General features: G+C 40.1%; 1 long non-coding RNA gene across 1 annotated transcript in view; it reads left to right on the top strand.

The window, feature by feature from the left end:
• Positions 1 to 26,146, top strand: part of LOC110363410 (uncharacterized) — a 173,671-nt gene that overhangs the window by 60,644 nt on the left and 86,881 nt on the right. Inside the window, exon 2 of the long non-coding RNA XR_010471450.1 lies at positions 22,075 to 22,133. This is a non-coding gene — a long non-coding RNA (uncharacterized LOC110363410). The remainder of the gene's footprint in view (positions 1 to 22,074; positions 22,134 to 26,146) is intronic.

Raw genomic sequence — 26,146 nt, 5'->3', positions numbered from 1 at the left:
CTAAGGCACCATGAGGTACTTCAACATTGGCTTCATTTTCCTGTTCTGTCTTATACTTCCTCTGTGACTGTACTCAAGTTATTCCATCTATGTTTCCACCTGCTCCACTGTGAAAGGCAATGGACAATACCACTTCATTTCTCCTGCCATTTGGTTGTAAAGTGCTCAAAAAAGAGTGTCCATCATTATCACCTTTGGCAATGAGTTCCCTGTACTTACAGATGACTATTGGTCCTATGCAGTGGTAATTAAAAATTATTCATGAACGAGGCTTTTCAAAGGGCAGCAGCATTGTATGATCCTTGGTATGGAAAGGTCTCTGACAGGTGAAGGGAAAATAGTGATATCTTTGGGGAAACTCCAAGCTTCCCCTCAGCATCCTTAGTGGTTCTGATGGAGAGACATTCTCACAACTAATCTACAATATGCAAAGAGTATTTGGCTCCCCCAAAATTGCAAAATACAGTTCAATTTCAATGGTGAGAAGGCAGTATCTTATGGATTGAACTCAGAAATTTCTTTGACTCACTCCTTGATCAGGAGGTTCAAAACTACATTTGCAACTTCTAACTGAGGTGTCCTAAATACCGTATGAGAGCTGGGTGTACTTTCTGCCTGTCATGTTGAAGTTATTTTACTGTGAAAAGGAGAAATCAAGAAAATTTACTGGGAGTGAAAGAGAAGTGAGGAGAAAGGCATGAAAAAGAGGAATGTAGCTAGAGTTGAGAACGAGGGGACAACCGTAAAAGCTGAGAGTCTTGGGTACCATTGCCTAGCCTGTGGGATGTTTCTATATTAAATGCAAAGTGAATAGTATATGTCACTGTCAGCACCATCTCTGTCAACTAATTCATATTTTTCCTTTTACCAGGTCTTTAAAGGAAAAAAAAAAAAAAAAAAAAAAAGAGAGAGCCCTGAAAGGGTTTTGCGGAATGGGTTTTGCTTCAGGAACAGGTTCCAAATGGCATGTTCCTGTTTGCTGCTGCTGCGTAATGTCATGACAACAGAAGATCCCATTTTGTTTAGTCCTAAATTTCTAGCCCCACACACAGAGTACAGACAGGTTGTGAGAAACTGACATTTGAAATGTAAATATTGTTTTGCCTGATTTCTAGCCACCAAGGTCTATTGCAGGTTCTTAATCGCTACCCTGAGATTAGAAATAATAATCTAAGTTGTCTAGAAAATCTCTAATATAAAACTGCCTTGGTTTTGTACAGAACACACCACAACTATAGTTATTTAGCTTGCACATGAACACCTGGCAAAATTGAATTTCTTGGAACAAATGGTAATACAACTTCTTTAGAATAATCTGCATGTCAATAGGCATGCAAAATCTTAATTTCAGATTCTCTAAAATCACAGCCTTCAGTTGAGGTACATTAATGAGTTTCAGCAGAGTATGAGATAAAACTCCAGAACTGTGAAGCCCTTTAGAATGTCACATTTGTGCTATCTCTCAGCAGCTTATTCCATTTTTTATGATCTCATCACGATGTTAAAACTACATTAATTATGTCAAATGCTTTGATTTGTATTTAAACTGTTTTCTGCACCTCAGAAAGGTTGCCATTTTAACTGCCCAAGCGTAAACCACAGTTGCAGAAAGGTTTGTATGTGGTAATGAGACATAGTAATCTTACCTGCCCATTCAATATAGATTCGTATTTCTGTGTCTGAGATTAGTATAATGATGCACTCTTGTTTGGATTATGCAGGACAAAACCAAAATGTGGGGAGATTAGTGTCAAAACTTCATTTAGTGGAAAATATCTTGAGGACGGGGTCTTAGGTTAAAACTAAGGATAATTGCAATTAATTGGATGTAATTTAGAAAGCAAAGTCTTTTTGAAATGATGGTCAGCTAATGAGTAATAATACTAATACATTTGGCAGAAGGACTGTTGACTGGAAAGCAATTAATTTGATGTTTCAGTGTTGTTTGCCTCTGCTCCCTCAAAGCAAAGTGAACACAGAACTCCAATGACACCCAGTATCAGGAAACAAGAAGGTGCAGGGATTTTTTTTTAAGATATTATCATGTTCCAACTGGCTTCCTGAAGCAATTTTTACCCTCAAGGTTTAGTTTTCACTCCTGCTGGCACTTAACCACAAGCCCAGATTTCTTATAACTAGTACACAAACAAGATTGTTGCCAAAAAGAAAAGGTACTTTTAAACATACAAATTGTGTATGCATGAATTAGTCTGCTCTGTCAGTGCTCCTTAACAATAGCCTGTGTGAAATTCTCCTCAATACAGCCATATTCAAGATAAAGTGAGAAAATCCCTCCGTGTTAAAACTAGTTTAAACATGTTTACGTTGCATAACATTTTAACCAGATTCATTCACTGATCCATGTTTCTACATGGCATGTTATGTACTTGTGCCAACACCTGGGAAAGGTTGGAACTGAGCAACCAAGGCAAGGGACAACAGCACTCCTTACTGTGGTCTTGCGATCTTGGGTTTGCCCTCCATATCTGTACAAGAAACGACAGGCTGAAGGTGGTCTAGCCCAGCCTAGCCCATTGTTTGATGACAGGCAGGGTATTCTTCCTTCTCCTGGGTATGTCAGACCTGAATTAGAACAAAAAGGTGAATCTGGGCTTCCTACAGCACACTGGACTAGGGAGCAAAGGAGGATTAATTAGAACTGCAGAGTATGCGGTGACACAGACCTGCTCAATGTGCAGCTATATCTTTCTTTACAGACAAAGCTATAAGCTATCAATAGCAGTTGACTAGGATAAATACTTGAAATAGTTGCTAAATAGAAGGCTGGCAGCAATCAAGTGGCTTTGTTAAAAATAATAACTCCTGACTTGCAAGGAGGAGGTGGGTTACTTGTTAAGGTACCAGACTTAAGAAAAATCACAGGGGAAAAAAATAACAAAAGTGAGATAGAATTACAGAGTCATAAAAATAGCTCTTTAAGCACTCATTTCCCTATTTCATGGCACCAACTCTACTGCAAAGAGTCCATAGCCAAGAAAAACTAGACTGTCTCTGTAAAGGAGGCAGTTTTCAAAAGCTCTTCCATAACAAACCCTCTTAGCTAACTGACAAAACATAATCACAGAGGAAACCGAATAACCTATCAAAAATCAGCTGGTTTTCTGATTCAACCAGAAACAGCTCTTCTCCAAATGGATTATTCTTCCAATTGGTTTGTAGGAACCAGGAAAAAATATACTTTGCAGAGCCAAAAAGCATTTATTTCCTAGTACAGAGTCCCTCAAAGTTATCTTGACTGATTCCAGTCAGTCAGGAGATCATTTACAGACCTTCAATAAGGAAAACGCAAATTTTCTTTGTGGATTTTACAGCACCACCCAAATGATTACTGCTTTCTACATGTTTCTAGCTGCCTATTGTTTGACTTTTATGTTTGATTTCCAGAAAGTACATTTAAGAAGCTTTTGTTTGATAATTAGTTTACCAATAATTCTGATTTTAAAAAATAATGCCATTTCCTCTCAATCTAGTCAAATAGCATATTATTTACTTTTGCCTTTTTTTTTTTTAACAGGTGTTTTGCACTGGGGGCTAGTGTTAATTAACATTCAACAAACTCAAGTACTGGAAACATTGTCCACAAGCTGAAATATAGATGATCCCCTGTAAGACGTGTAAACTGGTATTAATGTCACTTCCACACAAACAGGAAAATACAAGAAATACTGCAAAGATCTATTAATTAATGTTACAGTAAAAGGACAAGCCTTTCTTTGTATAGAGACGGAAAGTTCTGCCATGGGATGCACGTTCCGTTTGAAATGATGGGTTAAGGATCATTTACCATCTACACAAAACTATCTAGAGGCGTTGCTCTCGTTTTACTCAAGTCCCCTTTTCAACACCAGCCAAAGCTTAAGGATCATGGAAAGACTTTATAGTTATTTCAGATTTTGGAAAGCCATACATGCTCAATGGGTCCTGCAGTGTGCGACCTACATCACTATAAAGTTTTTTACACCCTTCTGAATCATGTTTTTAAGGCAGTCCTGCACAGTCTGATTGGAAATCAGACTTTCGTAGGTGAGACATTTTCCTTTCTTTTATACTCTTCTGCCATATTCTGGTAGGAGATTGCATTCCTGTTTCAATTTAGATTTGACTCAGCTTAGAAGCCCTCATCTCATTGTGATAGCCTCACAAAGTCTGGACTGTTTTGGCCCAGCTCAGAAGATGGGGCACAATCAGTATTGTGTAAACACGAGATCTTGGAGAACTCTACAGGGAACGCTGCCGGGGAAGTAGGAGTATAAACTATGCGTGGAGGCAGAAGGAGGATGAGCCACATAAGAGAGGAAAATGGGGGAGAAGAACACGCCAGAGTGGGATCAGGTCTTACCCACCACCTCACACCAAGCTCCCATGTGCCCTCCTGTTCCACCACCACCACTGGGGCAGTGCAGTCAGGGCAGCTTTGCCACAGCTCTGCAGATGGGGAAGCTCTTCAGTGTGGCACACTTGGAAGTCAGACTCCAGAAGACCATCAGAACGATGATTTCTCCCACTTTATAAGCCCGGATGCAAGGTTGCTCTGAGGTCTCGGACTGGGGGAAAGTCCTCATATTAGGCAGCCAGTGTCAGGGACTGGCACCCAGACTAGGTGTTATGAGACTTGTCGGCTACCACAAAAATTAGCTCTTCTCAGTTCAGCTTAGTATATCAGATGCTTTATCAACAAATAAATGAAATTATAGGGAAAAAGTCACAGGAAAACCTACCTGAAGTTGAAAGTGTTTTGTCTTGTTTTCATTTTAACTGGAAACCTGCTGGAATCCAGAGATGACATTAAGCTTGCTTTTAGAAAAGGTAATTGAAAAGAAAAAGACGATAAAGGGATGAACAAATGAAGCCTTTTCTTACTGCTGTATGAATAAAAAATGTTATTAATAAGCCCCTTCATTTCAGGCTTCCACTCTGCAGTCACACATTTTGAACATACAGCCACACAGATGAAGGTTTTTACCTCCTAAGTCCTTTACTGCAGTACAGATGCTTTTGAAAATGGAAAAAGGAACCAAAGAAGGCATGGACACACAGCAATAAAGGACAGTGGGGATATAGATTTAATCAAAAACCCTTTTAAATGGTTCTTTAATTTCTCGATTTTCAGTATTCATATTCCGTAACAAATTCTAAAATGCCTAAAATGCCTGGTGTCATTTTACTGGTTTCTTAATTTCAAACTGAAAAAAAACATGGACTCCCCATGGGCCTGCAAAACAAAAGTATCCATTTGGAAACCTTCTGAGATTCTGCAGAAAAGAAAATAATAACATCTAGTGTGAGTGTGGGCTCTCAGGCTCTTTCAGTACACCCAGGAGAGCTGCAGGATGCAATCAGGATACCAGTCTCTTTCTTGGAAACAGAAGTCCTGCAGAGGTATTTCATCAATGCTTATCTTTCTGTCTCATTGTTGAGGGAGAGATATTCAACAGAATGTAAATACTCACCTGCAAGCAGTTATCTAGAGATGAAGGACACAATCTAAGAAGCTTTGAACATCTAATAGTGGATGGAAAACCAAAATGGTTCAGATGTGGTGCTGAGGTTAACAAGACACTGGAAACTAAAGGACCCATTGCCAGTTAAGTGTTGAACTTTGAGATTCTCCAGTGAAACCCTTGGTGTGATAATCAAGGACTGGATAACCTAATGTGCATGGAAGGAGAAGACACTAAAAAAGGAGAGATGGAAAGGGGCCAGGGACCCAATATTGCATATACAGTTTATGTGTGATCAGGAAAAGAAGTATACCAGGTCCTGACTACACATTTGTGAGTGATTAAAAGGAAAATCTAAGTTGCGTATTAAACTATGATGACTGTAATACGAAGCGCAGAAAGTTAATGAGCATATAAGGAAAGAGACAGAGGCAGGGGGAGCAGCACCTGTGTTTGTGATTCACATCCACCTGGAAAGACCTGGAAAAGACAGAAACGGCAACAGGCTAGTAAAATAAGGGGGAGAGGAGGAGAGGAGAGATCAGTATCTTACGCCAAATTCAGTCTCACCCTACAGAACCTTTCCCTCTTTAAATGCCTGGGGGAAAACATTGTTTTTATATATACATTTTTGGTTTTAAATCTAATGCCTTCGAGGACATGCTGGCAGTTTTCATTTTGGCTAGTGAGAGTACAAAGAGAAGATAGGAAATGTGTATATATGGAGGTCAAACATGTTGGTTTGTGTGGCAGTCATTTGAAGAAATATTGAAGTAAATTGATTTTCCTTCTTTGGTACCCTTAGTGTGCTTAAAATGAGATGGTTTTGTGTGCCTGTCATTGGCTGATGCTGGAATTAAGTCAGATTTAAGAGGGCAGCAGGGCTTCCTTGGACCCCTGCTGGTCACAGCAAAGAAAAGCAAGTTCTGCAAATCCAATCGACTAAAGACTGCAGAGGGTTTATCCCTATTGTTAATTGTATTAACCTACAAAAGGACTCAAGGATTAATTAGAAATAAGGATCAGGGGATGAACTAAATATTCTCAAGGGATACACTCGTATGAATTATCCTTGAACTGTATAATTATTTGAATTCTTACTATTTTGGAGTGGTGTGCATACCTGAATATAACCCTAATAGACTCCTTTATTCTTAGCTTTGTGTTTCTGTACAGATTGCTAATCATATTCAAGATGCGAACCACCTACCAAAGACCTGCAGAAACAAAAGTGAAAGAACTCTTAGTGTCCTAATTTGAGAGGAGATTACAGCACAATTTTAAGATCAAACTGCCTCTTGCCTCAAATCAAGAATAAAACCACTCTTCTTTGACTAAAGTCAGGTAGGATTCTTCTGCTCAGCTTGTACTCAGATTTTCCCTTAGGTTAAGCTTTAGTCAAAAGAGAAGTGGTGCCTGATTAAAAGGTGGAATAAATGAACTCAAGTTCTTTCTGAAGGGAAAAGCAGAACTCAGGTCCCTCATTTTGATGCATGGCACTAATACCATACAATGTTGGCCTTGATTTCAGCACTAGTGATCGAGATCTATCCTAGTCCAGAGTACTACCTGGAACCTGTGAAAGGCTACAGCATACACCAGCTGAATTTAACCAGGGATTGACTTGCCACGAAAATATCAGCTTTCCATCCCTGTCACCTCCTGTGGGCTTTTGAAAGCTTTCCTCACAGTCTGTGGCTGCCTTTTTGTGTCACTGTAACTCTAAGTAGCATCGTTAGAAACTGATCGTGCTTCCTTTTAAAAAAGATGTGTTAAACATTAAAGTAAAAAACTCCAAAATATATATTGATAAGCTAAAAAAAGGAGAAGGCAGAAAAGTACCTTGCAGGCAGTGTTAAAAGAAGCAGTAGAAAAGACTCTTAGATCTGCTTCTTTCATCCAAGCTCTCATTGAAATGACTGAGAAACCTTTCTCATTCATGTCAATGCAAATATGTGACTGCCGTGTTTGAATATTGAACAGCTGGTATCTTCTTTTTTTCCATGCCAACAAGAAACTGATGTATTTTACTACTTCTGAGAAGTACTGTTGGTACTATACATCTACAGAACAACAGGAAAATTAAATTTTGATGCTAAACCTCAGGGCCATATTCCTCCCTCCACTTTATATTACTATTTCCTCTGGTTACTAGGAGAGCAAGGCACTAGCCATCAAGAACTGTCTGGCCTGATTACATCTAACACCCAGTACATGATAAGTATGGGCCAACCATCAATTGGAAGGAGCATTTTTCGAGGCTGAGTAACTTTGTGTCTTCTAGACATGTCAGGAACTAAAATATGTAATGTTCAAAAGCCATGAGGTTCTGTGTCCTCCCTGTATTTAAGCCAACATGCACATTGGGAATTCTGGATGTTTGAAAACTTAATCTAATACTTGCACAGTGTCAACATGCCGTTGACTAGAGGGGACACCCTTGTAGCCCAGCAGAGATGAATCTGGCATCTGAACTAGCAAAGAGCTGTTGAAGAGATCTGAGACATTAGGCCAGCTTGCAATAGTCCCTGTAACTGCTGCCTTTCCAGCAGCGGCTGCGAGCCTGCCCACTGCCTAGTATGAAATGTATTTGTCACACAAGCTAGGCTGAAATAAGTCAAACAGTGTAAAAATATTTTGTCTGTAGCTTCAAGCAAAAGGGAGGTGACTGTTTATTTCTCCTCTCCTGATGCTGACACGAACATAGCATGTACTGTTCGTAGGTAGTGACTGATAAGAAATCTGTGGTGGGGCTCCTTACTTGAGGTGAGGTTTTATTCTAATGTCAGTTAAGTGAACAATATTAGAAGGGTGGGTTTGAGTTTGGAGTCCTTGAAGCCATCTTAGCAAAATTTATTAAAGCAAAATGCTTGGGAAGGGAGGAAGGGAGGGAGCAGATTTCAGCCAGTCTTTTAGAAGGGTCAAGCAAAGCTCTTCCCTTCCCAACTACTGTGAGTGATCCATGGCTCTTTTGGACCACTGGTTTTGGCTGTCGGAAAGCACTGGGTCTTCGTAAGTTAGGCTATATGCTAGTCAGATAGCTACATGGACAATCAGATGGTAAGAGATAGGACCTAAAATTGTTAGTGAAAGCCTGTATCCAGGTAGCATATATGACTTTTTTCCTACCTTAGCTCTTTGTAGAATGATTTGAGGGCAGATGAAATGCCACAGTGCACATGACACAAATGTGTGAAAAGCTTAATTAACAGAATAATTACACAGTAAAAATGTGATCTTTTCTCAGTGAAAATCTGGCAAAAAGCTTGAGCCCTGTGGAGTACAAGTCCAAATATCTAGTCAGTGGAAAAGCCATTAGTCACAAAGAGGCTGCATCTGCTGGAAAGAGTTAATCAGGTTCCTAACTTCAAAGAACACAATATGCCTTAAAATAACCTTCTCTGGGCTCCTCAGGCATGCTATAAATGAATATGTGATTTTCTCCCATCTAGCTGGGTGAATCTGCATAGCTCAATTAACTTCACTTGATTTATACCAGTTACACCAACAGAAGATCTGGACAGAACCTAATAGCATCTGTACATCTAATAGCCTAGCACAGTGTATGAAAACCGTGCAATATTCTGCATCAGCCATCACTTTGCAGCCAGGATGAATTGCAGAAGGATGCGTGATTTATTAATTAATTCCTTTTCTACAGAGTGAATCTACACTGCTTCTGATAAATTTCCACACTGGCAGACCGTGTGTTTCTTTTACGTACAATACATAGCTGTGAAAAATATGAAGATAGTCAGACAGTGTAATTTTCTTGATATCTGGTTAGAGACACATTGCCTAACCATTTTACTCTTATCAATAAAAGTGTGCATCATGCCAGAAATTCATCACCTTGTTTTTTTTCTTTCTAGCTTCTTAAATTATTTTAATTTTTGTCTGTTTGACAAATTTAGATACTATGAATTAAAAATAAAATACTTTAGATATTAGTTGTAGTACCTTTTTTAAACAGACTCAGTTATAAATCTGTTTTTTGTTTTGTTGTTTTAATATTCTTATTTCATTGTATTTTTCTTATAGGGCAATATTTAGGCCACTGAGTTGAAGCAAATCCTGCAGTGTGATTATCTTCTCATTGAAATGCTCTCTATTGTGCCTATTTATTTGATGTGTTTTTCTTGTACATTCTATTTCTGATGGCTTTGGGGTAAAATAATCATTATATGTCACCCATACTATCTCTTTTAATCTCCAAAAGATTAAGCATGTTTATTTAAAAACCCTTTTGATAGTGTCTTCACTAACTCAGCTATTTTATAAAATTGGAAATAATTAATCAGGGAGATGCAATTCTGATAATGCCATTTACAGAACTCCTATGAGGCTAGCTAGCAACATAACTGGAGATATGTAAGTATCTGACATACATACAGTTAGAATGGGAAAAATATTGTAATTTCATGTAGGTTACGAGGTGCTGGAAAAATACAGTCAGCAAAAGAGCAGTTCAGTTAATGAATCACATTCTTCAGGGACCGGTGCACTCAGGAGATGGGTAATGGGATCAGGAATGGTTCTTCTCATCTCTGGGTCACTGGTTCAAATCCAATACAGATAGGCAGCAATTAAAAGTCACTGCTATTTGCAGGCTCCATGACAATCTTCTTGAAATGGAGCTTGTGAACACATGGGCACTGAAATAAAAATAACCAACTAACCAAAAAAATCCCCTAGAACATCTGTGAAACTCATATGCTTCCTAGCCAGTAGAGTGCTCAACAGGGCTAAGCAAAAGTTTATCGACTTGCTAGAGCTCAGTGTGAGCTGTTTTCACATGCTGTCATGCAACTCATACATGTCCATGATTTCAGGGACACATATCCGAGTTTGTGACAGAGGAGTCTGCATGGACAGTCACTGGTGGCACTCTCTGAATTTACTCATCTGAAATGACATCTCTTGCCTGTGCTCAGTTGGGTCTAGGCATGCCAATGGAACACCACTCCTCCTCCCTCATCTGGAGGAGGGTTGTACGGTCCTGGGCTCCAGGAGCTCTGTAGCACCAGGCCATCCTCTGCTAGCTAGTAAAGATAGTGTGTGATTTATTCTGTGGGCTTCCTGAATGCCAGCTGATCACTCAGTGGTGTGAGGGTTGATGTTGCCTGTCACCAATCTGGAGTTTCAGACCACAGGGACGAACACAGAGATCCTAGTGCCCCTGTGGTTTGGTGTGTTGATGTTAACCCAAAGGACAGGTGCAGATGGGACCATGTGAGTGGAAAGGCAAAAGGGCATCACCTGCCAGTCAGCACTGCAGCAGGCTGCAAGGCTGACGTATATTCAGATTGTAGAGAAGAACTGCTTAAGCTGGCACCCAGGAATTTAAAGTTTAACCTTTTTTTTTTCAGTGCAATATCAGAGAGGGAGACACCTGGATGCCTATCATGGGGCCCACTGCCTGAATCTGCTTTCCCAAAAAGTAGGTTTTAGCAAGATACATGTCAATTAGTCTAGGACAATGTTTTTCAATTATATATAATTTAATTTTCCTGAAACTTCATACAGCTTTAGTCTGTAAATCCAAATTCTCTTGTATAAGACTATGGAAGAGGCCTTTGTTTTTGGAAGGACAGGGCTCTCTAGCAGCCAAATCAAAGTCTGCAGAGATTAATGTATTTCATCCTTCTAAAACTGTGATTTGGCATATAGTGAGAACAGCTGAGACAGTGGGGGAAATTTCACGCAGATCCCATCCTGTTAGCTGTTAAAGCAATTCCATTTGTGCTCTGCACTTCATTGTTTCCTAGATAAGAAACTCACCAAGCTCCCCAGATGAGCTGGTCTCAGAAAACTAAGGTTATCTTTAAGACAAAAGATATTCTTATTCTCAAGGAAGGTGGGGGGAGAAGGAAGAAAAAAAATGACACTCAGAAGAAGAGAAAAACAGGAGCTAGGTATACCATTATTTAAATACCCCCTTCCTTGTTTTGGTCCAAAAGTGAATAAACTATCATCACAGAAAGTAAAATAAATTAAAAAACAAAATAAAACAAAACAAACCCAGACAACAAAAAACCAAAACCAAATCAAAACAAACCACAAAAAACACCCCCCCAAAAAAAAACCCAAAACCAACCAAACAAAAAGATCAACCACCACACCAACAAAACAAAACAGAAACAAAAGGCTCATGTTCAGATATGTAAAAACACAAAATTTCCAATAATCAAGATGTATCTCCCTGGGAAGGCTTTCCACAAAAGACCTGCGTAATAAAAATCCTCATTGCCTTCTTGACCCAAGAGAAGTTAATGGCAAAAGAGCTGCTACCATCCAGTAACTGTACTGAAGTGTTGTTTATAGGGAAAGACTTAAGTGCCCTTTGGACGCTGAAAAAATAAGATACATGTTCACTGCTATCAACGTGCAGACTTGTAACAAACCACCCTCAGGAACTGAAAACTGCAGCCACATATTTCAAGTGTCACTGATAAGCATATATGTTAAAAGAGCAGCCTATCACAGGAAATATACTATAGGGAACGCTTCTGCATTTGTATGGGAAATGAGGCCTTCACTTAATGATCTAGTTCTTGGACATTTCAGTTTTGCTGCTTCAACATCAAAATATAGACATTTTCAATTATTTTAACTTCAGGGAATTCATATGGACCTTTTTAATTTTTTTGCATTACCATTTTGTTTTGGAAATGAAGGAATTTTTTTCCCCTTTCTAGAAATTTTACCTTTTCTTACCTTAAAAAGATTCTCCATAAGACAAAGCTTACTTTCTACTAAGTCTGCTTCCACAAATATTCCTTGCTTTTGGGAAAGTTAGCAAAAAACAGTTACAGACCTCCCTGCTCCCTTTTTTGGTTTGGAAATTGTAGCTGCAGGTAGTTTTTAAAAACTGTGAGGGAAGAAAGAAAGGAAACTGAAGAAAATGGAACATTACATGCCTTTCATTTCTATAATACATCTACGGATAGAAAACAAAAATATTATGAAAAGGAGGAAAGCAGTTCTGCAAGCTGCAGATTTAGTGACTCTGATTTCCTATGGATTTGAATTTGTGGTTATTTAGAGCTCTAACAGAAAATCTCCAAATGCTGGAATGTTTCATAATGTCTTTTTCTTGTGTGAACTCTTTTACGTGTAACGGGTGAACTCACATTGCTACCTCTTCTTGCTGAAGCCACTGACAGGGTCTCTGCACAGCCACCCAAAGGCTGTTCTGAAGATAGTCATGACACCTGCACAGCCTTCATTATTGCTGAGGACTCCATGTCTTTATCAAATTTGCCTGAACTCAGGCAAGTGATGCGAAACTGATATGCAGGCAGCACAATTCTATAAATGGGTTTTCGTAAGTAAAATGTTTTCATGAGTTCAAATGAAATTAAAATCTCCATTTGAAATGGCATTCAATGTTTCAGTTTTGCTTCAGATTTCTAGAAAAATTTAGCTGAAATACAGTTGACCGCCATGTTAGTCGGATTTTTTTTTTTTTGATAGGAACATTTTATTCTGTTTTAAAGTTCATCTCATTCTTCTTTCAAAAAGCAGAGGAACAAAGAAGTTCCTCCATCCTCTGACCCCAAGGCAAACCTCTTTTTTAGCCTTGCATGAGTTTACCTGGCATGGCACAAGACAGCGAGGAGCCCCAGCTCAGTGCTCTCGCTGGCGCCAAAGAGAAGTTCTTTACATTGTTTGCAATAGAGATCAGAATGGCTCCCCAGACCTAGTGGTGGTCTGTAAGCATAGATGGGAATAAACCATTTACTACCAGGTAGCATCTAATATTGACTGAGATATACTGAATATCATTTGGTCTTTTCTGTCACTGAGGAAAACTTGGTTCATCGTTAATCCAGCTATACCTGGTAGGCCATATTTTTCAGCATGGCTCTTCTTTGTGGTGTAGACTACAAAAATATTCCCTCTGAAACGTATGCCTGCTCCTGCCTCTTCCCAAGTAAATGCTTTCCTTGCTCCTTAGCAGCATTGAAAGTCGCCTTGCCAAGAATGAAGAAAGTAACCGGCTCCACATGAAAATCATTCCACTGAGAAAATCAAAGCAAAGAGCTTCTTGACTTATTGGTGCTATCACCCCTTATAAAGCAGTATATTTTTCCAGAAACAAGATGATAAGGAAGTGAACCTAAGACATAGGAGGCAGACAAGTTAAAGGTCTTCTCTCTTGTCAAAGATCCAAGAGGTCTACCATCTCCTTCAACACCTAGAGCAAAGGACTTCCTATGGACACAGCTGTCAAACAGCAGATCTTTTGATGGTGTCTCAGTGGCTGGAGGCAATACATCTGCTAATTTTTGCTAATTTTCATGTTAGCTCAAACTCTGGCATCCTGACTTGCCTGGCAGACTTGGTACAAAAACTTCCCCTGCTGAGGTTCCTGCCAAAGAGCAGACAGAAGACGGGCCCACACCAGAGGGTGGTTGCAGGAGGGTTGGTGAGGAGGAGAAGAGTGACAGAGTGATGCCTCTGCTGAGATTGCATGGGCTGCTTTGGGGTGGTTTTTTAAGGCAGCAGAGATTTTAGTGGGTGGGAAGCCATGTGTTCTTTGCTCCGCTAGGCTGCGGTTATCCTCCTTCCTCACACTGCAGCTGTCCTCAGTTTGACAAAGGCTGACAACATTTGTTTTCCAAGTATACCAAGGAAAAACATTAATAAGCTCAAAAAGCAAGGAAATGAGTTTGCACTTTTTACTCCAATACTTTTTTCCTCAATATCAAAGATGGGCAAAACCATCTAAACACAATAGAGATTTTATATCAATACATCTCTATAGGTACAGATAACTGAAGAAACACGTATTGCCACAGAAGCACCCCAAAAGTAAATTTAGCCAGGTAACAAGCTCCAAACAGACTTTATTCTAATCAGAGCTGTTTAGGAGAAAACCAACTACAAGCTGGGTTTATCCAAAATTATTCAGCATTCTGACAACATTATACAATACAGGTTCAGATACTGGTTAAGAGTTCAATTACTAGACAACTGACTCAAACTCAAGGGGATCAGATCTCAAAACTCTAAAGTGGTAACTCAAAATGTGCATCTTTCTGCTCTGTTTCAAAGTGAGGACTCTCAAGAGTACCCACATTACTTATCAAGTCAGAAAAGTGTTTAAGAAATACCTCTTAGATGGTCAGACTAAGTACCAGACTCTCCCACCACCTACCTCCTGCTCCAATGAAGACCAACTCAAAAAGGGATTTCTGGCAGACTCCATTTATACCCTAGTTGAATCTGAGCTGTGGTCATTTATGGTAGTGGTCTGGAAACTTCTTTCAGCTGAGACATCTCATTGGTCACAGGCCCTGTCTGTCAACCAAGGGGCGTGTGCATGACCATAGTGGTCCATCAGCCCAGAAGTTTCTGTTGCTGTCAAGGCAGGGTGGATAGGGCCGTGGAGAGTGCAATTATCATGCACGTATTTATGTACATATATAGGAGAATTACTTAAAGATAGGTTTCTTCCACTTTGACCATGAGGTTTTGGCACATGAAATGAAAAAGCAGATATTATGTGGGCCAGAAAACACAAGCAACCGTTTCAGAACAAGCACTTCCTTGCAAAGAGGAGGTCACTGTGGGTGCTCTATTGGGCTCCAGGGTAGCACTGGTTTCCCTCTGCCAGTCCAGTGCCTTGGGTTCAGGTGGGTCCCTGCCAGGCCCCTGAGGTGGGCACACCTGTGCTTCTGCCTCCCAATACCTGGAAAGGAGGCATGGGCCATGACATCCAGCACAGCAAGAAACCGGTCAAAGCAAGCCTGAGGACAATATGGAAATGATAAAAACTCGAGATCCAGAGAATAAGTAGCCTTTTTTCCTGGCTGTGTATGACTAACCTGTGAGTGTTAACAAAAACCCCTATGTCTTAGTGCGTTCTGATATGCCAAATAAATGTAACATGATATTGCCTGTAACTGTTGGTCTCAGCAGAAGTTCAATTATTTACTTCTTATAGGGAAAATTCAAAACATAATGCTGCGGCATTTCATTTTGATGAGTTGTTTAGAGTATTGTAAGTGATTATGAGGAGATACTAAGGGAGCTGTTTTTTTTTAGCCTGGAGAAGAGAAGGCTGAGATGGGATCTCATCAATATTTATAAATATTTCAAGGGTGGATGTCAAGAGGATGGGACCAGACTCCTTTCAGTGGTGTCCAGTGATAGGATGAAGGGCAACGGGCACAGACTGATGCACAGGAGGTTCTGTCTGAATATGAGGGAAAAACTTATCTACTTTGATGGTGTCAGAGCATTGGAACAGGCTGCCCAGAGAGACTGTGGAGTCTCCTTCTCTGGAGACATTCAGAACCTGCCTGGACACCTTCTGTGTGATCTGCTCTAGGAGAACCTGCTTCAGCAGGTGAATTGGACCAGATGATCTCCAGAGGTCCCTTCCAACCGTAATAGTTCTGTGATTCTGTGATTCTATGATTCTGTGATTGTTATATATTTTCTGTGCATGATATTAGATGTACTAAAGATGTACAGTTACAGCACGGAATGTCATATAAAACTAAAGTGAAATGACTCAGAGCAAAATATTTTAAAATTGTCCATTAATGTATTTTTTTAAAGAATTGGCAGTTGTAGCAAATGGTTATTTTAGGAATAGCTTTTATTCTAATTAGGAACTAGAATTATTGAAATGAAGAAGAGCCTGCAAACCAAAATTTCAGTTCTCAGCTGGCTCTGTCCACTGGTTTATTTACTTCTTTTGGACAATGCTGAAACAATCCATGGCAAAGGCAGTAAATAGCTCTAGGAATTTGTGCAGGCTATGGAATCAGTCATGGGCTGCTGGTTCACATCCAGAGAGCCTGCATGGGAACAAGGAAAAGTTGATAGCATGACTTCAGCTGTGTGATATGAGTTTATCTCCCTGGATGTAGGTGACAGCAATAGAAATAGCATTAATTAGTCCACTTTGGCAGGTCAGCTAAGGTCTGGCATGGCAAAGCAGGGGAGCCTACTGTGCTGCAGGCTAAGCTGGGCTTGCTTTGTGGATAGAAACAAAACTTCCATATTCCAGTTCCAATCCAGGTCTATTAATGCTGTTGCTGTGACACCAAGGGAAAAGCTAAGAGAGCTGCTTAATAACTAGCAAGATAACAAGAAAACATCAGGCTTGGTAATTGCTTAGAGATGGTACCCTGGGAAGACAGGGACAAAAGGCAGTGAACTATAACCAGCCACACAATCCAAGGTAACATGCAGTCAGCACTGGATTAGCAACCAAGGCAACATTAATAATTTAACCATAGCATTCACAGTAATTTAACCACTCTATCCAGAACACAAAGCTAATGGTGATATAGTGAATGAAACCAGAATAAGGAAATATTCCGAAAGATTGTAGTGCCAGCACATAAAAGAGTCTCCATGGAAGAGGCTAATGTTATTTTTTTTCTTCTTGCTTTCTTGTTTCCCGAAGAACATAAAAGGCAAGTGTTTAGTTTTTTGGTAGTTGTTATTTGCTAGACAGTGAGGGAAGATGGGCTGTTTCTAAAGTTCCTATTGACAGCTGATTTACAGAGTGTGACAGGCTGACACATTTTGCTGTCTTTGAAAACTGAATAACAAATAGTTTTACTATTTACAAGTCAGAAATGAAGCAATGGATCTGAGCTACAGAACACCCTCCCAAAATATACAACCCTCTCTCTGCATGCACCTCTTGCAAACTCAGCCTTCATCTAAGTTAACGTTAGGTTATAACTCATCCTAATTTACGAAGGTTGCGAAAAAAAAGTATAAAGCAAGAATATAGGAATGCCATAGCTCAGAACAGGCTCTCAAAATTTATTTTATAGCTTGCCTACACACAGAGTTTTACCACTCTACCGCTGTGATTAAAATGGTAGAACCTCTCTCTAAGGATTACACCCACCACTTTACCGCTGAAGATGCTAGCCCGAATAAAATCCATGATTGTCCTGTGTTGCATTCTCTCACTCTGGAAAATCAAATTCTTTTCTAGAAATGACAATGTAAAATGGCTGCTGCTTTTACAACAGGGGTGCTTTGTCTACATATTCATAGGCAGAGCTCTTACTGTAATGAGCTCTTACTCTAACTGGTATTGAGGAGTCCATACAGTTAGGAAAAAATGAATTAGATTCGATTGTGGCTCACATGTCCTGATTGAACCACTACTGCAAACAAATTTGTTGGCAGCAACAAATTCTCCTAACTGCATTGTGCAAACTAGCTACATAGCCTGAGCTGAAGGAAAATTTAAACTCTGAAGGAAAACGCATATTTTTGAACATATACTGTATACTGCTCTCAACTTCAAGTTGCAGTGGCCCACCGAATCAGTTCTGGGGCAGTTTTGGAGGCCCATGAATTCTTGCTGAGCTGGAAACTATGCAGGTCCCAAGCATTCACCAGCTGCTGAGGGTACTTATTTTTATTAGTTCTTGGCTTGTTCTAAGCACACACTGCAGAAAATTATTTCTGCTCCCATTGACAACATCTCTCAGAAAGAACTGTATTTATGAAGCCCAGTGGTGGCATTAAGGTAGTGTGGGGTTGGGGGCTAGAAATGTCATACTTTGGTTTTTCTCAGTTTACATGAAAAACTACATCAACACAGATTTTGTTCTGTGGGAAACATGAAACAATCCAGAGAGTCTGGATCCTAATGTAGTTTCCAGACACCTAAGTCCATTGTGAATACTGCTGTTAAATTTACATTGGTCACACCAGGCAGAAAGGTAGTCCAAATCATCCTGGATCCAAAGGATGAAAAAAAGTCATCCCTAAAGGGGGACTAAAAGGAAGGCTAGATTTGTCTTTTTTCCACTAAAACGTAGTATGGATTGCACCACTAATCTTTTGGGCCTGGAACTTCATCTACATAACAATGCGGCACTGTCATTAGCAATAGCACTCCAGAGCATCTTTTCTGACTTAACAAAAAAATATTAGGCATGCTATTAATACCACCCATTGCACACACTGACATGATAAATTATTATTAGTATGGCTTCCCTTTTGCATTAGTTTATATTCTGTTCCAGTTCATGTATAAATGAAACCTATGAGCATTTTTTGCCTTGAACAAAAATCTACCTTTGTGTAGATGGTCTTTAGGTCAGACCTGAGGAAAAGCTGAATAATCACATTTCCAGCAAGAAAAAATGCCTGGCTAAGCCCAGTGATCCAAGGTATGAAACTTGGTCATTGAACATGAAGTGGGCTTTGTGCAACACATACACAAGGAGCATCCTTGCCAGGCAGTGTGTGTGCTCCCTTCCATGTCTATCAGGATGGTCTGTGCCCCCAGCAGACAGGTGGGGGTTCCTGCCTCCCACCTCATTGCTGGGCTGGAGCACCCTTAGTTTGGTGCTGAGTGCTGTGCAAGTACCCAGGGAGGTGTCTCCAGGGAACCCCAGCATCCCTGCCTGCTCAAGGCAGGCCATAGCATCTACTAGAGAGTTAAACTGGCAAATAGTCAGTTCATTTGGGTTTCTTTAACTGAAAGGAAAAGAAAGCTACAAAAAAAGTGGTATGATTGTTTTACCTCCCGTCTCCTTAATCGCATAGGTGTCTATGACAGGTCTGCAGCAGTGAGGTATTGACAAATACTATTCCATTAAACTGTACTCTTCACATTCCATTCTTCACATATTCTCCTCATTAACTATGACCTTCCCATGGGTGTGCTTGGATGATTTTTCCTTCTCATTCCTGTTTGTCACATCCTCTCCTTTCACTACTTACCTTTGAGAAGAAGAAACCAGTCTTGGCTTGCTATTGAGAAAAACAGATACAAAGGCATCCCTTCTACATCTTCCGTTGAGGACCTCATGTCACAGCCAGCAGGAGAATTGGCGCTAAATGGCCATAACAGAATATCTTGAGGCATGAGCTCCATCCAGCCTTAGTAGGTATTGACAGGCAGAGACAAGCAACAGAGGAAGTCACTGAAGAAAACTCTGCAGAACTGATGTTGGCAGGTGATTAGGAAGCCCTAATCCTTTTGCATCAGGACACAGCCATGTGCTAAAAGGCTCAGTCTTTGGGATATGGAGAAGACTAAGATTCTTGCCAGGATCCCTTGATTACTACAGACAAATTGGATTAGGCAGAAAGACTTGTCGTTACAGGTAATTTTTAGTGTTGAAGATTATCCTCTGAAAACAAGAACTTTCTTTGCTGTCCTTTCAATACATGTGATTTTGTCGTGCGCATCCTTTCCCAACTGACCCAGGTGTGTTGCTCTGGAATGTCAAACCTCCTCTGGATTTCAAGCATACTGCAGCACATCTACCTCTGGAATGAATCTCAGTGATAGAAGCAATGATGCCTTCAATGACTACATTATTATTAATTAAAAGTATATTTACCAATTTTACAAGACCTTAGTGAGCTTCATAAAGTTTGCAAAACAATTTAGGATCCTTAGAAGAAACCTAATACAAAAAGAAAAACTTGCTTATACAAAAAACATCAGGATACCATGGACAGAAGAGCAATGTTCAGACCACTTATACCCTTACACAAAGTGGATTTAAGACTCAACAGTGTGTTGAGCAAGTTAAAGTGTCTATTAGCCAGTGCCAACAGCACCAGAGGCTGTTTGCCTATATATTTAATGGGCAGGGGTGCAGCATTACTGTCATGTCTAGTTCTGTCCTTTGCCTGTCCCTGCAGTATGTAGTGATATCTTCATATTGTAAAAAGCCTATGTAATAGTGAAGCTACTTTCTTTGGCAATGGTATGGCTTGAAGACCTAGGCTAGGGAAAAGAAGAAGGACAGTTTTCCCCAAATAAAGAAAAAAAAATCTATAGCAATTCAAAACATCTGGTATAGAGGGGGTATTCCTTTTAATTATTTTTTTTCTTAGCTTTTAATTACTTTTCTCGTAACAGCTCCACATGACAAGACATCATTCTTTCCAGCCCAGGGGGAATGCCTGAAGATCCTGTTTAACTCTCCCAGTGCTTTTCTGACAGCTGTACTGCTAACTTTGACTTTTTTCTTTTTTTTGTTTTGTTTTTCCTCTGGACATCTTGGGACTGACTAAGAGAAGATCCCTGCTGTGAAGCTCATCTATGACACTTCAGGGACATTGTTTTTTTTCTGGCAAATGAGTTAGTATGCTTGCAACAGGTGAGGATGAGTTGGTGCAGACAACAGCAAGCTGTATGTAGTAGTAATTTCACCAACTTTGGGGGTCTTCTATCAGAGGATCTCACTCAGTGATACATACAAAAAGAGGACATGAAGCTGATCTCTGGAAAATCAGCACAGAAGAAGACTTTTGAGCTTGCGCCAGAGCTCAGTGAAATCAAAGTGAGTGCCCAGGTGTCCCTTCATTGTCCTTTTCTGTTAGATCTTGGAGCACAACAGGACAGCAGTCCTACTGAGAGCCTCTAGGGGCTACTGCAGTTCAATAAATAACAATAAATAAAATGCAAAAACGGTTTTGAGTCTGACATGGTCTGTTTTAATCTCTGGTGTACTATCTTGGACTTCAGAGGAGTAACATACAGTGGAATTTGACCCACTGAGCCTTTGCTGTCTGCTTTTGCATTGTCATGAAGGATAAAGGATGACAATGAATACAGACTATTCTCTTAGGACACAGTGTTTTGTCTTGTTTTCCTTGGGGAGGAATTAGTCTTTCAGTACTCTTTCTTGCTTTGTTCCCTGCTTTCTGATATTATTATAAAAGTAGCATCTTTATCTCATGCTGTGTTCTGCAAAGAACGCACCAACTTTTTCTACGTAACAGTTATTTCACTCTTTGCCAGCGCCTTCATGAAATTTGCTTCTGTTTCATTTAATAAGAATCAATGGTTTACTAATTTGCTCTTTAAAGATATCATACACCCTTGATAATTCTCTCCCCCCACATGGGGTTCAGTTCACTGTGAAGTGTTGTATGCAACATATGAGACACAGTGAGAGAGCATGCATGTGAGAGATAGGGGTGAGCTTGAGTGCAGCATATTTAAGAAACTCAGAGTTTAGGAGGAAATCTCTATAGGATATCAAAGCAAATTTCTATCCAAGAACATTTCACTTTGTCAATAGATGTAGCACAAGGACTGCCTGTTGTTTCATAAACAATGAGTCTTCTCCAGCCTATAAATAATGTAAAGATAAGTCTCAGGATTTTTAAAAAATTCTGCTAGCTTGAGGCTACCTACCCAGCGTGCCTCCTTGTTTACAACTTCCAGTACAAACATACATTGTGTTTGTTTTGAGACAAAACATCAGCTTTCCCAACTTGTGGAATTAACCTCTAGTACATATTAACAGCAACCTTTTAAGCAGTTTTTATGTACGGAGACGTTCAGCACCATGACAGCAGAGGGTTGTGCTCTCACACAGCTGAGAGGTGAACTCCTTGGCATGAGGTGTGCATCTTGGCCCCTTCACCATGCAGAGCTAACAAGTTACAAAAATCAGCTGCCAGTCCCTTGACAAGAACCTGCTCTTCAGGTAAATACTCTAAAAGGCATTTACAAATGTAAAATGAAACAGTGCATTGAGTAAAGGTGTTCCTGCACCTTACATAGTTCTGGGGATATAAGCAGGGAGGATATAAGCAGGGACTGCACAAGGGTAGGGATTTGTAAAATTTAATTTTTGGTTCACAGGTAGAAGTTCTGTGGTCATCCTTGGTGTGCCAGAACTCCCAACATCTACAGGAGTGCAGGTGAGTGCCCCAGGTGCTTGAGCCCTCCTCAAATCCCATTTGTCTCTCATCCCCCAATTTCCATATACTTTTTCCTGTGCAAATGCAGTGAGCCCAGTGGAGAGACCCTCTGCTTAGGCTGGCCTGTCCTGCCCAGGTGAGGACCCCTTCCACTGTGTGGAGACGTGCTTGAAACCTGGCAGGCTGCAGAGGGCACAGACCCTGTGCTTGCCATTTCTTAAGCAGCAGGGTCTCCTAGGAAATACAGGAGCTTGTCCCTTTTGTGTGGTGTCTGATCCTGTCCCTATGGATGAGGTGTACTCTATGACAAGTATTAGTCTGTGTAGGTTTTAGATTTTTTTTAGACTGGAGATGCTCAGACAGAGGGTGTTTTTATGTAGTCGGCAAAACAGAATCCTGGGCACCTCTAGAGCTTACAGAAAGGAAAATAAAATACAAGACACCGATAGAATATGGGCATCAAGGTAGATTTGAATAGCAGTTCTGGAGTTAAGCACTTAAAATTCACTTTCTTCTAATTTCAGGCACTTCTACTCTTTATTGGAATTCTCGATGAAAAATATCGTTTCAAAACAGCGGGCCATACATCAAAATAAAATTTGTGTTAAGGACAATTTAGTCTATGGCTCTGTCTACTGAACTTCGCAGGGAAAAGTTATAGCTATGAAAGGCTTTTGTCAGGACCAGAGTCTTGGCTCATTCTAAACGTCCTCAGAGTTTTATCTTTGTTATTGGCCCCTTGGTTTTCCTGGAGATTTGTTGTGGTTTGGGTTTTTTTGTTTGTTTGCTTGTTTGTTTTGGGGGGTGTTTGTTTGTTTGTTTGTTAAATGAACCAGTGATTTTCAAAAGTAAATGCAATACTTTTTAAAGTACATTTGGGGGGCAAATGGTTCACTCCAGTACAACTTCTACTAGGACTATGATGGAGTAAGATCCACACCAGAAAACTGGACTGAGCTGGGATCAGTTGAGGAAGAACTCGAAGTCATCCCTCAGCTTTTCAATGCTGTATGGGAAAGAGCATCCACCCAAATCTTACCAATTCTCTGAATCTTGGCTGACAGGTATCTACATCATGAAAGCAACACAACTAACTGCTCAGCCAAGTGCCACAGGGGGAGAATTCCCCTCTCCCTTGCTTCATGCTGATTCAATCAGGACAAATGGAAAGTAGTTTATTGGGCAAACTATGGCTGTAGCCATTGTGCCAAGGATACCCATTTTGGAGCTTTCAGCCTGGCACTTGCATAATCATGAAATGTACCTAAAAAATGTAAGCAAGAAAAAGCTTGTATGAATTTAAGAAAGCAGTGAAGGGGAGTGAAGGGTCACCAAGTCAGCTGCTATTGCTGTCAGTCCCCCAGAACGTGATCTATTCTCAGGCTTTCTTTAGCTCTTGAAGGTATTCCAGGTACTCATCTAATCTACGGGCCCTACATATCCAGCTGAGGTATTACTTCTTTACTGCTCAAGTCAGGTTTTGTGTTCTACAAATGCTCTACAGGAATATCATTATAAATCCATAGCTGAAAGAGCCTGTGCATCTTAAGTGCTCTTTGGTTTGCTACCTCTGAATATTCTGCCAGCAGAGATTTAGAACATTGGCTCTGTAAATGCTTTCATGTCAAGACTAAAGGCAACACTTGTTTAATTCATTCTTTGACCCAACAGTAGCTTTATCTTAGGTTATCACTTGTTAAGCTCTCTAGAATGTTTTAAACATGAAGGAGGGTGCTGTGTATATATATCTAGTGTACTGTATTTTACTTGTACAAATTTGACAGTAGTGATTCATAAACATCAAAACCATTTCTTTTCTGTGCTGCAAATTATGCTTTACTCTAGCTCCATTCACGGGATGTGTAACCCCTTATAGAAAAAAAAAAAAAAGGGGGATAAAGAAAATTGCATTCATCCTCTATCCAATTTGTAATTCTCAATTATAGGTCAAAAGAGCTCACGGATTCTTTTATATATGTGCTTGTGTATACATATTTATATATACTGTGTACATAAGAGAGAGTTTTTGTGTGTATATGTAAATATACACGTATAAATAGTTTGAGTGCATATGCATTTATATATATAAATATGCACACGTCAGGACAACTGCAGCAATGATGTATGCTGTGGTGTAAATGGAGGACTGGATTTATATATCAAAGGTGCTGCAACCTGATTAGAATAACAGTAAAGGAGTCATAGTGGTGGGAGCTGAGAGGGAGCCACAACATCCTGCAATAAGTTCCCCATTGCAGATAAATAGGGGACCAAAGACTATGATGCAGACAGAGCAGCTCAGCCCTATGCAGGGCGGGGTGGTGCTATTTCAAATGCTTGGTCTCAACATCCATCTCATCTTCTAGTTACCTGCTGTGACATCCACACCAAAATATTTAATAAGCCCATAATACACCAATATGCAAACCACAATGTCAGTTCAGGGAACATGCCACCTTGGTAATACCAGGTTTAAAAAATACATGCTCCACTCCTTGATGTACCTGTAACTAACAAGTCAGCAATGGGGAAGGCCCTGGCTGCTGGTGGCTGTGTTGTGTTGCAGAAGCTCATGAAACTCCTCTAACCCAGTGCCAAACAGCTGGGACTCGGGCACTGACAGCAGCAGACCTGTGTCAGATGCCTTGTATCTGAGTGATTTCTCAACAAGATATGTTAACAGGAGTAATGTGAAGATAATAACCTGAGTGAAAGACTAGGACAGCTAAAGTTCCGTCAGGGAGGAGATGCTTTAGAAATGTGGGAGACAGCTAGACAAGGTTTAAATTATCAGCTTTGTAACTGCAAGTAATGGTCACCAGCAGCAAGGGATACTTAGAAGAGAGCTTGCTTTTTGACACCTGCTTGTTTTGAAGTACTTGTTGTTTTAATCGTTTTCAGTTACTGTAGACAGCAAAGGCTAACTAAGGAAATGCAATACAGAACTGCAGAGAGAGCGTGCCACGTGCAGAATTAACCCTGAGAACACGTTTTTTCATGAGAAGTAGGGAAAGAATAATGGTGAAATACACACCAGTGCTGTTTTCTGAAGGTGAAGACCTGGCTTTGAAGTTCTGAGGGATAAGTTTCTTGTGAGGGTCTTAATTGTGTCTGAGGTCTAGGACAAAAACCAAGGTGAGCACGAGCATTGTGCTAGAGAGACTTGGAACTAGCCTTGACTAATAAAGATGGCAGAAGATGTTACCTACAGTGGGATTCATCTCCAGTAGTCACAGCTGTCAAAAAGTTAGATGTCTTGTCTACTGTAATCTCTCAGACTCCTGTACAGTGAGGCACCAGCACAAAAGGCAGCTCCAGAGGTTAATGATTCGCAGCTATTTGGAAGACAGCTTAAAACAGAAAGATCTGTCGTCCCAAGGGGGCAAAAACAAATATCATGAATGGGACCTCCGTACTTTTTCCACAGCTGCAGTGACATGAAATGAATCCCTCTTGCAACCCAGGCTGATGCTCATGAGAAAAGAATGGTGCTCTAATACAACAGACATGCTGGAAAAGCCGAAATACTCTGTTGTTTATGTGTGCTTGGGGTACGAGGGAAATAAAACACCTTGTGTTTTGTGAAATACCACAACACCAGACACTGTAGGAGGTAGAGACAGGTAGTGGTAAGCGTTTTTGCTAAACCATGTTTCTATCTCATGAAAGCTAAGGGGTTTTGTCTACTGATTTAAGTGAGCAAAATATCAAGCCCCAGAAATGTTGGACGGAGGTCACTGATACAACTGAAACCAGAAGAACTTTCTATTTCTGTCATTTAAGTTTGAGTTCAGAAGAGCTTCTATTTAAATTTCCTGCCATAACGCATAACAAAGGAAAATCATAGCTCACACTGAACAACAAAACCACTACATTTTTTTAAAATTTAATTTAAAGAAAGTGCACCTATTTTTAGGAAGGGTAAAAAATTAGAAATCCCTACTGCTTTTCTATTAAATGCATGCGCTTGTTGTAAATAAATAAATAAATAGATAGATTTGCAGTCAATCCTG

This window comes from Columba livia, chromosome 3 (assembly GCF_036013475.1).
Source record: "Columba livia isolate bColLiv1 breed racing homer chromosome 3, bColLiv1.pat.W.v2, whole genome shotgun sequence".
NCBI lineage: Eukaryota > Metazoa > Chordata > Aves > Columbiformes > Columbidae > Columba > Columba livia.
Note: the sequence above shows the minus strand (reverse complement) of the source record. Positions and strands in the feature narration are given on the sequence as shown.